Here is a 14442-nt window from a genome sequence, read left to right as displayed (position 1 = left end):
TTATAAGCTAAAATGAAGAACTAAATCTATTGCAAAGGAAATGGTACCATGGTCCTTAGTTATATCCACTGCCTTTATAACTACCATGCAAACAAGGTTTCTTCTCTTACTACTACAAGCTGGCTTGTGAATTTGTAGAGAGCATCTTCCCAGCTATCATTCAGTCACAGGTGTGCGCAGCCATCAGAAGAAGAGGCACTTTTCTCAAGAAAAGAGTTCAGCTCCCACAGCATTGACCTTTGTCATCTGCATGAAAGGAAAGTTTCGACAAGCTACCACAAGCATAAGTGTTATAAATCTCCTTTCATCAGACCTCCAACCACTAGACAGTGAAACAACTGGAAACACTTAAACCTGTTTTAACATTCCTTGTAGTAGGAGGCAGCGAAACACCCACCCACCCGAGCTGATTGCAGCCACCTAACCGCTGTGGACTGTGGCTCCTGCCAACAGAGGGTTTCTGTTGAGCCTTCCTGGAGCAACAGCCATTCCCAGCAGAGCAAGGAAGCTGGGCAGCGGCCACAGACATGCTAGCTCTGTTCCCATGTATGCTGCATTCAGAGTGGTAGAAGGGAGCGAGGGGGTTTTAGACAGAGGCAAAACAAAAACAAACCCACAAACAAACCATGAATGATATCAAATATCTTTTAAACCTTTCCAGGCTGTGAGGTGGTATTTGATGATTTGAAAGAGCTTCTCCTCTTTCATGAAAGTGATTTACATGCTGCTGTGTACATGACATGTTAGAGACCTCTCAAGAGACCAGCCGCTATTCCAAAGAACTTACACTTCTATGATAGGAATTTCATAAATGAAGGCACTAACTATCTTCCCAGATGCAGGTTTGAATAGACCCACTGTACTGGTGAGTTCTGCTAAGGGAACAATCTTTCTTCACAGTCTGCAGAGCAGGAGTAAACCTGATGCAGAGCCGCATTACAGACTTAACCGTTTCATCCTCTCGTTGGAGAGGACCAAGACCCACAGCAGCAATCAGACGAGCACCCCGCCCCTGAGCCCTGCAACTGAGACCCCATCACACAGCCTCGTCCAGACTGCTCCCACTCTGCATCTTGCATGGGTGATACAGACCTCCCAAATCCTGCTCCTCTGCTTGCATTGCACGTCTTAACAGCTGTACTGCCACGGAGGGCATGAGAGTATGCAGCCTCAAAAACACGTCAAGAAGAAAGTGTGATCCCACTCCCTTCCATTCAGCTGGATGTGTCCAGGAAGAACGAGTAGCCAGTGCGTTCAGGAATAGGGTTCTCTTTCTTGTTTTCAGATTGGCTGCAGTGCCATAATATGCTATCGCTTATGTTTAACAATATTAAAACATGTAACATGAACTTGAAATATCTGTGTGAAATGATTAATTTTATCCAGACGGCATTTGGAGTGTCACTCCGGCACCAGCATTTCTACCCAAAGTTTTAACACTGGTGTTCCTACTTTAACTCAATTCAAAAGTGTGAGTAAAATATAATTTAATAGCTATTTGATTTTGCAATGATCTCATTGAAAAGGCATATCCAGCATTGCCTTTGCAACACAGAAATAGCCACAGGATAAGCCTGAGGGACATAGATTAACACTCAGATCAGATACAATTTCAGCCCCTTCTCCCTTGCAATGAATGTTTTGGCCTCTCGCCAAGCGGAGAGCATTCCACACGCAGCAGGGCAAATTCAGTATAGCACCCATATGGAAATACCTTCTTCAAGACAAGGCCAGGGTGTAAAAACTATTATCTGAACACATGTGTTCTCTCACTCCAAAACTGAATGAGCCTACAGCAAAGTTTGACTCAAACTTTCCCCATCTCATGGGAGTCCATATTTGAGCAAACTTTCAAATGGTAGTGTTGTACACCCTGGCAACAAAGCTGGCATTCATCTTCCTTTTCTTCTTTCTTATGGATTTAAGCTGAATGCAGCAGAGGTCTAGTTTGGATCTGCTCCCTATACAAGAATATTTTTATCATCTCTTTTAAAGTGTGATTACCATAGAAAAGTAACTCTGCATCAACTTGACCTTCAGAATTACACCTGTCTACTCCCAACACAAACAAAATGTCTGTGTTGTACATCAACAAATAAAAATGTCAAAACAGATTGTTATGATCAATCATAACATATAGTTCACTTAGCGGAAGGGCAAACCTGAATTCTACTCTGCTTTCATAGATTTTATGCTTATGCAGTTGTCAGCTAAACTCTAGTTTCAGATGCTTCTTTACTAGTGTTCATAGAGGATGATATCAGAAATGAAATCGTATCCCACACTTCCCTCCTGTCTCCTACTCCTTCACTGTTCCTCCTTCAGTTCAGTTGTATGCACACTGATCTTTCCAATACCAGTAAGCAGAGAATTGAAAACGTGCATCTACAAATAGACAAATTGTTAGATACATAGGTTTGTGCAGTTATGCACAGTTATATATGCACAATACTTCACACACAATTTGTTAATAAACTTCACAAAACTTGTCTTCCAGCAAGTAAACTAGCTAAAGTATACACACACAGTATAAATTATTGTTTCCTACTAAAAATTCCGTCATCATGAAACAAATAAGGCCTGTGAGGCTTATAAAATCTATTACGCAAAAACTCTTCAGGTTCAACTTCATGTGAATATATTTTTTCCTGGGTTTGATTAACAAATAGATCTAAACGTTCAAGACAGAAATGAATCAGTTTTGTCTGGCATGAAGTCTGCATTACCAAATTCCACACGGATTCCAGTTGATACCACAAACTTGGCCACAGTTCATTCAAAACTCAATCCTCGTCCTCCAAAAGGTAGGTAAATACCTGTGAAACTTTTTATGATGCTGGGACAGTGATCTGTATTACAGAGGCAGATAGAATCGTACCTGTGCCTAGCACACAGCGGGCAAAAGCTGACTAATAGCAGATTTCATCCTGCTAGAATAAAATAAATGCCTTTGTTACTCCAAAAGCTAATGATTTATGAGATCATGAATACTCTTCGAATATCTTTTGTGACTACCTACTCATCTGATGATTTGGAGATGGGGTATTTTAGTTTATAATTTGCCTTGAAATTTATAGGCGTTATAAGTGCACCAGGATTCAGAGGTTCCTACAGAGCACAAATTCCTGCAGTTTCCTGATGAAGTAACTATCTCTTTTCTGGTGTGTGCCTAATATCTGTGACAATCTGAACACCTACCTCATTTTCACCAGACAAACCTTTTCCTGTTTAACCTGAAGGAAGAATGCACAGTGGGACATCCATAGACAAGGGGTTTTCTTTATCCTATGTTTTAGATGCAAGAGTCATGCTAAGGATCCTTTTTCTGATCCTAGGAAGTCTAAGGGTGTGAAAAACCGAAATTCAATTTAGCTGAATCTTCACCGCAGCTATACTGCAGGTGGGGCTCTAAAGAAAATATACATATGAAGATGGTTTGAGGGCTTTTTTTCAAACTGCACCTTAATTTCATGGCACGGTTTCAAGGTATTATCTCTGCTGTTTCAGACATCTGTATTTTCTTAACCATTTGACCAGTCTTCCTATTAAAAAGACAATACAGTTGGAGTTTCTGTGAGTGACAAATTCTCCTCATAATGTAGCTGTACCACCAAAATGTCAAGCAACTGTTCCACTCAGTTCTCACAGAAGCAAGGTTTGGCCCTTCCAGTTTTAATGAGAAAACTGGAGCCACAACACAAAAAATGAGAACCCTTTGGTAATGCAACCACACCCCACTCATATTCTGCTCTGTGCCCAATATCCCCACCCAGCCACAGATACACAACAGAGAAATACCAGCTGTTGAAGCTTTGCAGATGGCAACTCCAATACTGTGCCATTTTGGACTTTCTCCTCAAAGGATCACTCCACTCCCTTCTTTTATAGGGTTGGGATTTCTTTTCTTGGGGGATGGATATTTGGGCATGGAAAATAGCTGTGGGCATGAACAATGGGGAAATAGCATTTACAAACTGAAATAAAGTCTTTCAATTTGTGGGAACAGCTGGAGGGAGGAATTAATCTTATGAATAACATAGCTGAAACTGAACAGACTGTTGACAGCGAATTCTTTCAGATCCTAACTATGGCTACACTCTGACATGACAGTACAACACAAATCTGTAACTAAAGAAGATTTAATGCACAATGATGTATCCAGCATTTTCTGTTTTACTGTGCTGAGATTAATCAGTCCATCCTTTCCCTACACATAATTTTTAGGGAAGAGAGAGTAGTTTCTTCTGCATTTTGTGTACTTAACAGCACTATACAAGTGCTAGAATGAGCATTCATTTTCAGTGCTATGTGAGAGGTATAGTATATCTGTGCCAACATAGCGATGTTCCCCAAAAGGAAACACACTACTCGGAAGTCTTTAACATGCTGGGGTGCACATAAGACTATTCAAAAGCAGTTTTACAAAGCACCAAATGAGCCTTCCACGGAGGAGCTACAGCATGGGCAACTGAACATCCCAGAGGTAAGTACAGCAGCTCGGCATCAAGGGAACGCATATGGGCATGTATCTGCCTACAGGTGAAGCAGAGCCAGGCTTCTACTTGTTCCAACCTCTCACAGCTCCTGCTTTTATCTCCTCCCCGCTCATTTGATTTTGTTCATAACATCTGTTCTTCTGCTGAAAGAAAACAGACTTCCATCAGACACCACTGCTCCAGGCAAGTACCAAACACTACCTTCATACAATTCTCAGAAACGCTTAACAGAAGTCTTGTTCCCACACCCAGCAATGGGTTTTGTACTCAGAAGTCAAAGTATCATTGAAAGTCAATAGCATGCAACTGTGTGAATCATTTAGGTGCTTTTGAAAAGGTGAATCACCCTTAACACAGCTGATACAAACTAGGCATTACCTGCTTTAAGCAGGGAATTCATTCAATGTAAAAGCATTAAGCTAGGCAGTCAGCCTAGGGCATACCTGCATAGGCATCTTCAAGGGAGCATTTGCTTAGCTTCACATTTTTCAAAAGATATTTTTCACTTCTGCCTCGCAGAATGAGGCTTTCAGACATCAAGAAGGAATCACACTTCTTACAAGAAACAAGAGGGAGACTTCAGGAGTATGTCATTCAATACAGCATCTTTTCAGAGTAACTCCACAAGTGAATGCTCAATGAAAACAGACAGAAAACACGGAGCCAAAATTCCACACGAGGAAACACCTTAGTAGCCTCTTTAAATGTATTACAGAAATCTTTCAAAACACTGTCAACAAGGTACTTTACCCTATGCCAAGGACAAGCACATCTATTTCAATAAAAACTTTTCTTTTTCTTGTGGAAAAAATAAAAGCTATTTGCCAGCTAAATCTTTTCTTTCATAGCTACTCTGTTACAACCGAGCCCCATTATTCATTGTGCTGTTAGACAACAAGATTGCTTTGATCTCAATGGATCATACAGAAGATTTAACACAGTAATATCTGAAAAATTCCGTGGTAAGATCAAGGGTAAACCAACGTAAAAAGTGTTTACTCAGTTCTAATTTAGTCAAAAACTTTACTTGTTTCACATAAACCCAAGAAGTTCATCAACTTTTGATTGTTATTTTATTTTATCTAGCACTACATACTGCAAAACCTCCATCTTCTGTTATTACTACTGCCTGACTTGTCCAGTCACCTGGAAACTCAGCCATCTAAGGAAAAACAGAAACTAAACTAGAAATACTCTTGTCTATAAATGGGCTGTACAGAGGGCACTTTGCTTCTTAATCAGTTACTGAGTTTAAGATTACAGGTTCATGTTTCAGAAATCAGTCACTACACAGACATGAAGATGGGGAAAGGACATGGCCAGGATTGTAGAAAAACATCATGCCCAGAGAGTCGGGAACTACTTGCTTTTTGATCTAGAGAATTGTCCCTACTGATAAAGCCGTCAGCCCAAAAGCTCAGTGAAATCAGCTTATTCAAAAATCAAGCATTTTAATCTGCTTGTTTGGTACGCTTGCAATTGAAAGCAGCATTCCTATTCATTTTTCTGTGAACAATAGTAGGTTGCAAGTAGGAAAGGTGCACTGTTTCAACACCTGTCTATTTGACAGTAACATTCTCACAAAATATACTGTTCGTGCCAACAGGTTGTATCCTGAAGTACTTTTAGTCCTGAAATCAACAGAGTTTTGCCTGAATGATTAAGGGCCCCTATAGCTTCCACTAGGCATCAAAGGGAATGCAAGCACCTGGACTTAAGGCCAAGGGCCACTGTATTTTAGTCTGAATCTTATTTCTGAGGCTTACTTTAAATAGCACCAGTGAGTTCTACAAGCTAAAAAAAACAATGACAGGAACTGGGGAGGGGAAAAGAAATGTTGACTTTGAACAAAGGGATCCAAAGGCCCTGTTCGGACTGGCCAAGTGATTTGAGTCTTTGTCTTAGCCAACAAGTGGTATTTTATTATATGCCCTTATTCAGGGCTGTGGGGAGATGAAAGGTTCTGCATAGACGTGAGGAGTCAGGGGAGGTGAAGTAGGGTCTTCCTAAGCATACGTTATGAATGAAATAGGTATGGCTGTAGAAACATCAACATGCCTGCTTTGTATGGGTGCAGCAGACAGACAGATAGGCAGTTCATCAGGTTTATAGTCCAAAGGACGTGACAGAAACAATTTTACACTGACTGAATCTAAAACAAGCTCCTACTTTCTGTACAGATCTCTTTGAAAGTTAATCAACAAACTTGGTCTCAGTTGCTTCTTACTGTTGTTCTCACCAAAGTCCCCAGTAATCTCTTAGAACGTGGGCAAAACATGGGGTCTGGGGTTTGTTAGGGTTGGGGGTGTGAAAACTAAAGTTCTCTTCGGGCACTATAAAAAACAAAAACACCCCCACATCTCCTTTCTCAGACAGTGAACAGACCCTTAAGAATTAGTTTCAGAAGAAGCTACTCTATGATGAAAAATTTTGTTTGGAAAATAGTCAAGTTATGGTTTATGGACAGAAAAACATAAAAAGAGATCCACATTAGCACTTCCATTAAGAAACCAAAAATAGAAGTATATGGACAAATAACTATTTAAACTAATGCTTTGGCAATAGAAGAATTTTAAAACACCACTTAACGAATGGATTTGACCCAGATTCCTAACCGCTGTTTTAAAAGAACATTCTTGAGAACAATTCACAAGCATGTTGGTTCTCATAATTTATCTCAACTGTGTAACAATTTTCAAAGCTTCAATAAAAAACTTGCAACACCCTTTTCCGCTTTGCTGCCTCCACACCTCCTTACTAGTGAAGGGTATTAAGGGAACCTGAACTAAAGCAGGAAACAAATGAGATTTAAAATCATAATCATCAGTTGAAAGGGAAAGGTGTAACTAACCCTTCTACAAAGAAAGTAAGGAATCCAAAAGATCTGCCAGTGCAGCAATCCTAGCTCCGTCTGCCACTTCAGATAGTTCCTAGTTCTTGCAACAACATTGTTTTCAGTCTAAATTGCCATTTGCTTGTCTGCTGATTCTTGTCCCTCTTCTTTTCCTCAGTTCATTCATAAACAGATACCAAAGATCCTCCCAGCCTTCATTTTGCTTTGTTTTGGCAAAGCTCCACTCCTCTGTTCATTTTTTGGTCCTCCGTGATGTTGAGTATCCTGACAGCTATTCTCTGTGCTTGCTCCAGGTTAAAGATGACCTGTTTGAACGTGGATGACCAGAATCACCCACAGCATGCCAGTGGCAGCCTCCTCTGTGCCTCTCCACCAAAAATATGCACATTAGATCAGGTTTGCCATTTTTGCTGCATTTTGTCACTAATCAGCACACCCAGGTTCTTGTCCTCATCTTCAGGTGATGGCACTGCCATGCCATTTCAGTTACTTCAGTCTGAAAAATCACCAACTCAGCTGTGGAGGAGGAGCAAATTTAACTAGCATATTCCTTTTAATAAATGTTTTAATGGAGATAATGGACAAAACCAGTCTCAAGATGCTCATGTGGCAGTTCATTAATAACATCCCTACAACATGATATTGCTCTCTCAACACTAGCCTTATCTTTTCATCCTTATCAAGTCACTTCCCAGTTGCTTTACTGATTCCAAATTTCTCTCGCTTAGTAGTTTCCACTGTGGTTCTGCTATCAAGCAGAAGCTCAAAGAGAACAAATCTGCCACTTTCCTGCCTCTGGAATAGGGCTATCAGAGGGAGCTATCAGATTAGTCAGCACACTCTACCTTTTAAACTCCAAGACTCCACATACCCTTTCATTCCAAGTTTGGTTTATCATGATCAGGATCACTGGCCCGCATTTCTCCTCTCCTGCAACACAGATACTATATTTGCAATTTGAAAGCATATGGTAGATGTCCTGCCCTTAAAGGTTTGTTGCTGGACCAGCTGTTTCCACATGCCTTTTATTCTAATATTTCTTCTTTGTTTCCATGGTCAACCTTATCCATCAGGCTGACATTATTCATCACCCCCTTTCACTCCCTTGGGAATGGAGGCACGGCATAGTTTAGTTTCTGTGTATCCTGTACAATCACTAGTCACTAACCCATTCTCCTCATGTTAACTATCCGACCTATCCCATGCCTCTTTCCTACTTCTGATTTCATAAATTTTTGGGGGAAAACTACTTTGTTTTGGTTTAATAACCTTAGCAGTGTCTAATCCAACTTCTCCTCTGGCAGTCCTCACTTTGTATTTATGCTTCTTGACCTCAAAAATACACCTTTAATTCCCTGTGAGTTTTTCTCTCCTTTTGTTGTAGACTTTTCCCGTTTCTTCTTTGTGGCTATTACCTGGGACTCCCTTCTGATTCCTGGTGGCTCTAGAGTCCCTAACTTCAGGAAATTTCAGGCCTACTTCATATTTAGGTACCTGTCCAATTCAGCCCAGATCATACTACTAACTAGTTGCTACGCTCTATCACAATTTGCTCCTTGAAATAAGAAACCTTGTTACAGAGCCATGTTTAATTCTTCCCTTTTGTTTTAAAAGTAAGAGTAATTGATGTTTTAAGATGTTCTATTGAGCGTTCTATTTGACCAAAGCTCCTACATCTCCTTATTAATTAGTAAAACCAAAGTAAAATCAAAACTCTCTCATGTTAGTTAAGTGATGAAGAAATTCCTAGACATCAATAAACATGTGGGCCCTGTAATACTAGCAGTATTTTTCTCCTATTTTGCTACAAAGATGATGCATGGACCGCAATTAATTGGCATTTTCTGAAGAATCTTGCTCAACAATATCATAATCTGTGCTTATAAGTTTAGTATTAACTGAAAATCAAAGAGGCAATTTCTGTTTCCAGCTGCCTGGACTAAATGCAGACTAAACTCAGCTGATTTCAGTATAGGTAAATTGAATGCAGTTGGTGAGACAGGATGAAACACTTCACTCCTAGATTTCTGCTGGGATGGACACCACCACCTCTTTCAGAACAACAGGAAAACAGGAAATTCTCTGCAGAAGTAGGCCAGCACACTTCAACAGAGTCCAATATACAAGCAGTCATTTACCTCTGCTTGCCCAATATGCATAAAGACACTGGTAGCAAACTGGTCAAAATGAGCTGCTTGTATTGTCCCTATCCTTCCACTTCTCTCAGGTGCAAATCAAACTGCTGCTTTTGAAAATCTTGCCCATGTCTCAGCTTTTATTCCAAACTCTACACATTGTTACTTAGACAATACTTTTTTTATTACCGCGAAGAAAAAAATCTGACATTTCTATGCTTTAAAACTATGACCTAACAAAACCAGCAAGAATGAAGACAGACATAAATATAGCCTTAAAATAGAATTTACCTTTTCTCAGCCAAAGTTACAGGAGCTCAGCATCTTTAAATATCACAGTGAGAAAGAATAAATAAAAAAATTTAAGTTTCCAATTAACAGATGTAAAATCACACCTCAAACTTTTTGCCTAAGCTTTTCTTTTCTTTTTGCATCTCATTTTTGTTTCTGTCAACATTATAACATAATCCATCTGAGAGGTTTAAAACTAAACAGTTTTAAGCAGTGGGTGAAACCACAGTATGTTAACTGACAGGAGGTTTTGGCTCCTTCTTCATCTTTAAGCATCTATTTCTCAGCTGCTGTTTCTCTGCAGCAGGGGCTAGAAAGTTTATAGACTTCAGTCCAAGACTCTTAATACATGCTGCTTAAGCATGTTTTCTTTTAATTTGTTTGTTTCTTTGACAACTACAATATCATTGTCTTCCAGCTTGTCCATCTGAATGTAACCAATACTAATTCACATTTACTACAGCTAGGTGCTTTCATCTAAACAACGGATTGTATCAGATGATAGTAAGCAACGTACATGGTTGTGATGCCATCTAGCAGACTTATCCCCATCTGACAGGTGACAGAGCTGATGCACAGGTGATGACCATAAAACAAGACATGGATAGTGAGAAATGGAGGCAAAGCAGAAATACAATTGTAATGCCTCTGAGCATTAGCCAGTTCTCCTTCAGCCAAATACAAGGCTATTTTCAATATGTAAACTGCAGACAACAGTTACTAACCTGTTTCTTTTCAAAAATAAAATGTTTTTCCTATGGCATATACTCCACAGCCGTCTCCAGTGCAAGAGATTTTATATTTGAACAATCTGATCAGTGGAAGAATGAAAGCTTATAAAATACGTATCTGTGTCTATGTTGGAAATAGCACAATTCCAAACCAGAGACTAATGCTGAAATACAATCCAGGGGCTGTGCTTCCATTCATAAACTGTTCCATTCGAACACAGAGTCTGGAATGAATTTTATCCTCATGTTCAACCAGAGAGCCACAATTTATTATAGTGCTGCACTTCTCAGTTTCAAAACCATATCCCTAATATTTTTCCCTGTCAAGTCCAATAGAGATTAGCAGACTTCTCAACCAGGATCATCCATAAAGGGAAAATGCAGCAGAATCCAACTGCCCAGAGACACAAAGAAGCAAGTCCAGTTATGTGCCACATGACTACGAGAAAAGAAAACCTACTGCATACACACAGCTCCAACTGTTTAAGCTGGAAAGGCATCAGAAAGGTCCTTTCATTAGTAACAACGTAAGTGGGATCTCAAATGTACTTAGTTAAGCTCTGCCTCTAACTCACCACTAGATTGTCTATACATCAGGCTAGCTGTATTACTCCTGTGTAATATCATGGTAATGCTCCCCGACAACTTCAAACCCCAAAATAAATAACCAGTGCTTCCCATTCATTGCATATTCTGCAGTTGAGATGTGCCACAAAAGGTACAGGGTTATTTACACCAATTAAATTTTCAGAGCCATCTTAGGAGCATCCCTAAGCTCTTTAGGGAGTCACTATCCTCTGATGTTCAAATTAAAGGGAAATTGGGATCCAATAACACTGGTCAGTATGATCAATTTCAATCTATGGGCTCACTGCTTTTTGCAGCATTTGTCTCCAGTTTTCCACAGTGTCTTAAAATATTTCACTGGTAAAAAGACCAGACCACAAACTGCAACAGAGCTGACTAAATTTTCATCAATAGTTCTCTGCATACAGCAAGATGAGAGAAACATCTGATGCCAGGATACCACAAACTAAAAGCCATTTAAATAACTACAACAAACTCTCCATCAACTCCTGGCCTAGCACAATTTCCACCTTTGGAGGGGGGAAAGGGGGGGGGGGGGGGGGGAAGGGAAGGCACAAACCCTTTCAAATTTGTAACATACTCCTTCAGCCCAAGGACGAAATCCAGCAGTCCAATCTGTGATTTAACATGTCATTTCTAAATATTCATTTTTCTTATGAAGTTTATTGCACTAGAAATCTCTACTTTGATCAGAATATACTCATACCACACCACAAATCAGATTTCCACAGTATCCAGAGAAGTAGAAACTAGACTTAAGTTAACATAAACCTTTAAATGGAGCCAAAGGAAATTATGACAGCCACCAGGTACAGAATTCTTCTACAGTAAAATTTATTAATTTGTTAACTATTAACCAAACTTTCACAGGCCAATAAAAAGCTTTCCATTTGATAAGTTAAAAGCATGTGTTTTGCCGAGTGTAAAACCACCACCACGTCTCCTTTGCATAGCATTCTTACATTTTATCTACTTGGTCACCTAATAACATGTACAGCGAATCAGTCTAGATCCCTTCAAGTCTTCAAACTCTCTTTGACTGACACTAGGCAATTGTTTTACAGGATGGATGACAACTTAGAATGAACCCTGCTTTGACTACAGTTGCTGTAGAATATCTTCTTTTAAACTCAGCTTTGAGTGGCTTTGTTTGTGACTAAGGTAAGAAATATTTTTAGCCCAGCAGCTATAGCTCCATCAGAAGAAGCTTCACCACCTATTTTGGAAGGCAATACGCCAAAAGAACCATGGTGCAATTTCATTCACTTCTTGGCTACTGCTTCTTCCAAAGTTCCTGTCCAAAGACAGCCACGACCAAGTTCTGTGAATCACCACTTGAATGAGATCTAATTATTCAATTATTTTTAAAGCCTTTCCTTTCCTTATTTCTTCACAGCTTTACATACCTCTTACCCTTCAGGGCATTTGTCCTCACATCTTTCCCACATTTGCAAGTGCAGACGATTTCTTTCCCACCCATTAACAGCTTTCAGATTGAGAGGAGAACTGAATACAATATCCTGCACAACCCCTTTGGATATACTCCTTTTTACCTAGGGAGAAAGGAAGAAGAAAAATCTGTATAGTCACCTACTCAGACACAGTTTTCTGAGACCTGATCTGCTGCTTTGCGTACATCACAGATCTAATCTAGGAGTAAGTTAACTCCCTCACAAAGGTATTTATCACATTTACTTTTACCTAAATATCTAGGATTATTAATATAGTCTCAGATATGAAACTGCAAATATAGAGAATCATAGAATCATTTAGGTTGGAAAATACCCTTAATATCACCAGGTCCAACCGTTAACCTAGCACTGCCAAGTCCATGCTAAGTGCCACATCTACACAGCTTTTAAATACCTCCAGGGATGGGGACTCATCCACTTCCTTGGGCAGCCTGTTCCAATGCCTGACAACCCTTTTGGTGAATAAATATTTTCTAATATCCAATCTAAACCTCCCCTGGTGCAACTTGAGGCCACCTCCTCTCATCCTATCGCTTGTTACTTGGGAAAAGAGACCGACCCTCACCTCACCACAACCTCCTTTCAGGTAGTTGTAGAGAGCAATAAGGTCTCCCCTCAGCCTCCTTTTCTCCAGGCTAAACAACCCCAGCTCCCTCAGCTGCTCCTTGTATGACTTGTGCTCTAGACCCTTCACCAGCTTTGTTGCCCTTCTTTCGACACGCTCCAGCCCCTCAATGTCCTTCTTGTAGTGAGGGGCCCAAAACTGAACACAGCATTCAAGGTGCAGCCTCATCAGTGCCGAGTAGTACAGGGGGACAATCACTTCCCTAGTCCTGCTGGCCACATTAGTTCTGATACAAGCCAGGATGCTACTGGCCTTCTTGGCCACCTGGGCACACTGCCAGCTCATATAGAGCCAGCTGTCAACCAACACCCCCAGGTCCTTTTCTGCCAGGCAGTCTTCCAGCCACTCTTCCCCAAGCCTATGTGATCCACCTAGCTTTGTTTAAGTAGAAGAAAATTAAAATTTAACTGTAAAAACACAAACTGATTCAAAAAGTGTATTAATTGGAAGGTTTTGATGATAGGGAAAGAGAAAATCTCTCTCAATTGTCATTCTACTGAACATCCCTCTTAATTTGTATGGTGCAGATGCTCCCCCCTTACCTTTTTGCTTTCTTCACTTTTTTTTTTTCATCTCTTATTGTTTTCTTGTCACTGCTCTTCAGTTTCACAGCTGTGAAGGAATGCTGCTCAAAGCCCCACGACTCCCAAATGGATCCACTTTGCCTTTGCTGAGCCAGCTTCTGCACAGCTCAGACGTACAACTTGGTTTCAATTTCTCTTTCCATCTAAAATGCAAACTGCTTACATTTCTCACCTAGTGAAATGGCTATGTATTTGCTGACCTGAAAATAAACTTTTCTATCTGAAAAAAGTAAATACAATTTCTGTTTGACCAGTGACTTCAGAAACAGTTTGAAAATATAGTATTTTAGCCCACGGGGGAACACAGAGTATGTGCACAGGAACACAGTGCAAAGGTGCTTAGAGGATTTGAGTTCTGCTCTGAGAGCACTCAGGACTTCAACATTTCATGAAGCCAGTGGGACCTCAGGGCTTTTGAGAACATTGGCGTCAGACCCCAAAAGCACTAATCTGACTGTTTAGTGGAATTGCCACATCCATTGACAAACCAAATTATTTTTTATTTCAATGGAACTTCAAACTGCTTCTTACAATTTTAAAATTTCCCTGTGCAATTAAGTGCTCAAATATGTCAGAAAACTGATCCTGTGTGTCTTTAGAGGGCATTTGTGAATTTGAAGAATGGATGCCTCCAAACTGGGTCATCACATTTAGGCTGTTCTCTGG

At 40.1% G+C, this 14442-nt stretch overlaps 1 protein-coding gene across 7 annotated transcripts in view; it reads right to left on the bottom strand.

Annotated features, from left to right (window-relative positions):
• DENND2B (DENN domain containing 2B) overlaps positions 1-14442 on the bottom strand; it is a 184190-nt gene that overhangs the window by 118966 nt on the left and 50782 nt on the right. The window contains exon 1 of one of the 7 annotated variants that reach the window (XM_087745573.1): positions 12502-12551. The exons of the other annotated variants lie outside the window; for them this stretch is intronic. The gene's annotated coding sequence lies outside the window, so the exon portion shown is untranslated. Of the gene's footprint in view, positions 1-12501; positions 12552-14442 lie in introns of those variants that run through there. 7 annotated transcript variants of the gene reach the window in all.

Source organism: Nipponia nippon, unplaced genomic scaffold (genome assembly GCF_047370975.1).
Source record: "Nipponia nippon isolate SJK-2023a ecotype South Korea unplaced genomic scaffold, ASM4737097v1 scaffold_10, whole genome shotgun sequence".
NCBI classification, from domain to species: Eukaryota; Metazoa; Chordata; class Aves; order Pelecaniformes; family Threskiornithidae; genus Nipponia; species Nipponia nippon.
Note: the sequence above shows the minus strand (reverse complement) of the source record. Positions and strands in the feature narration are given on the sequence as shown.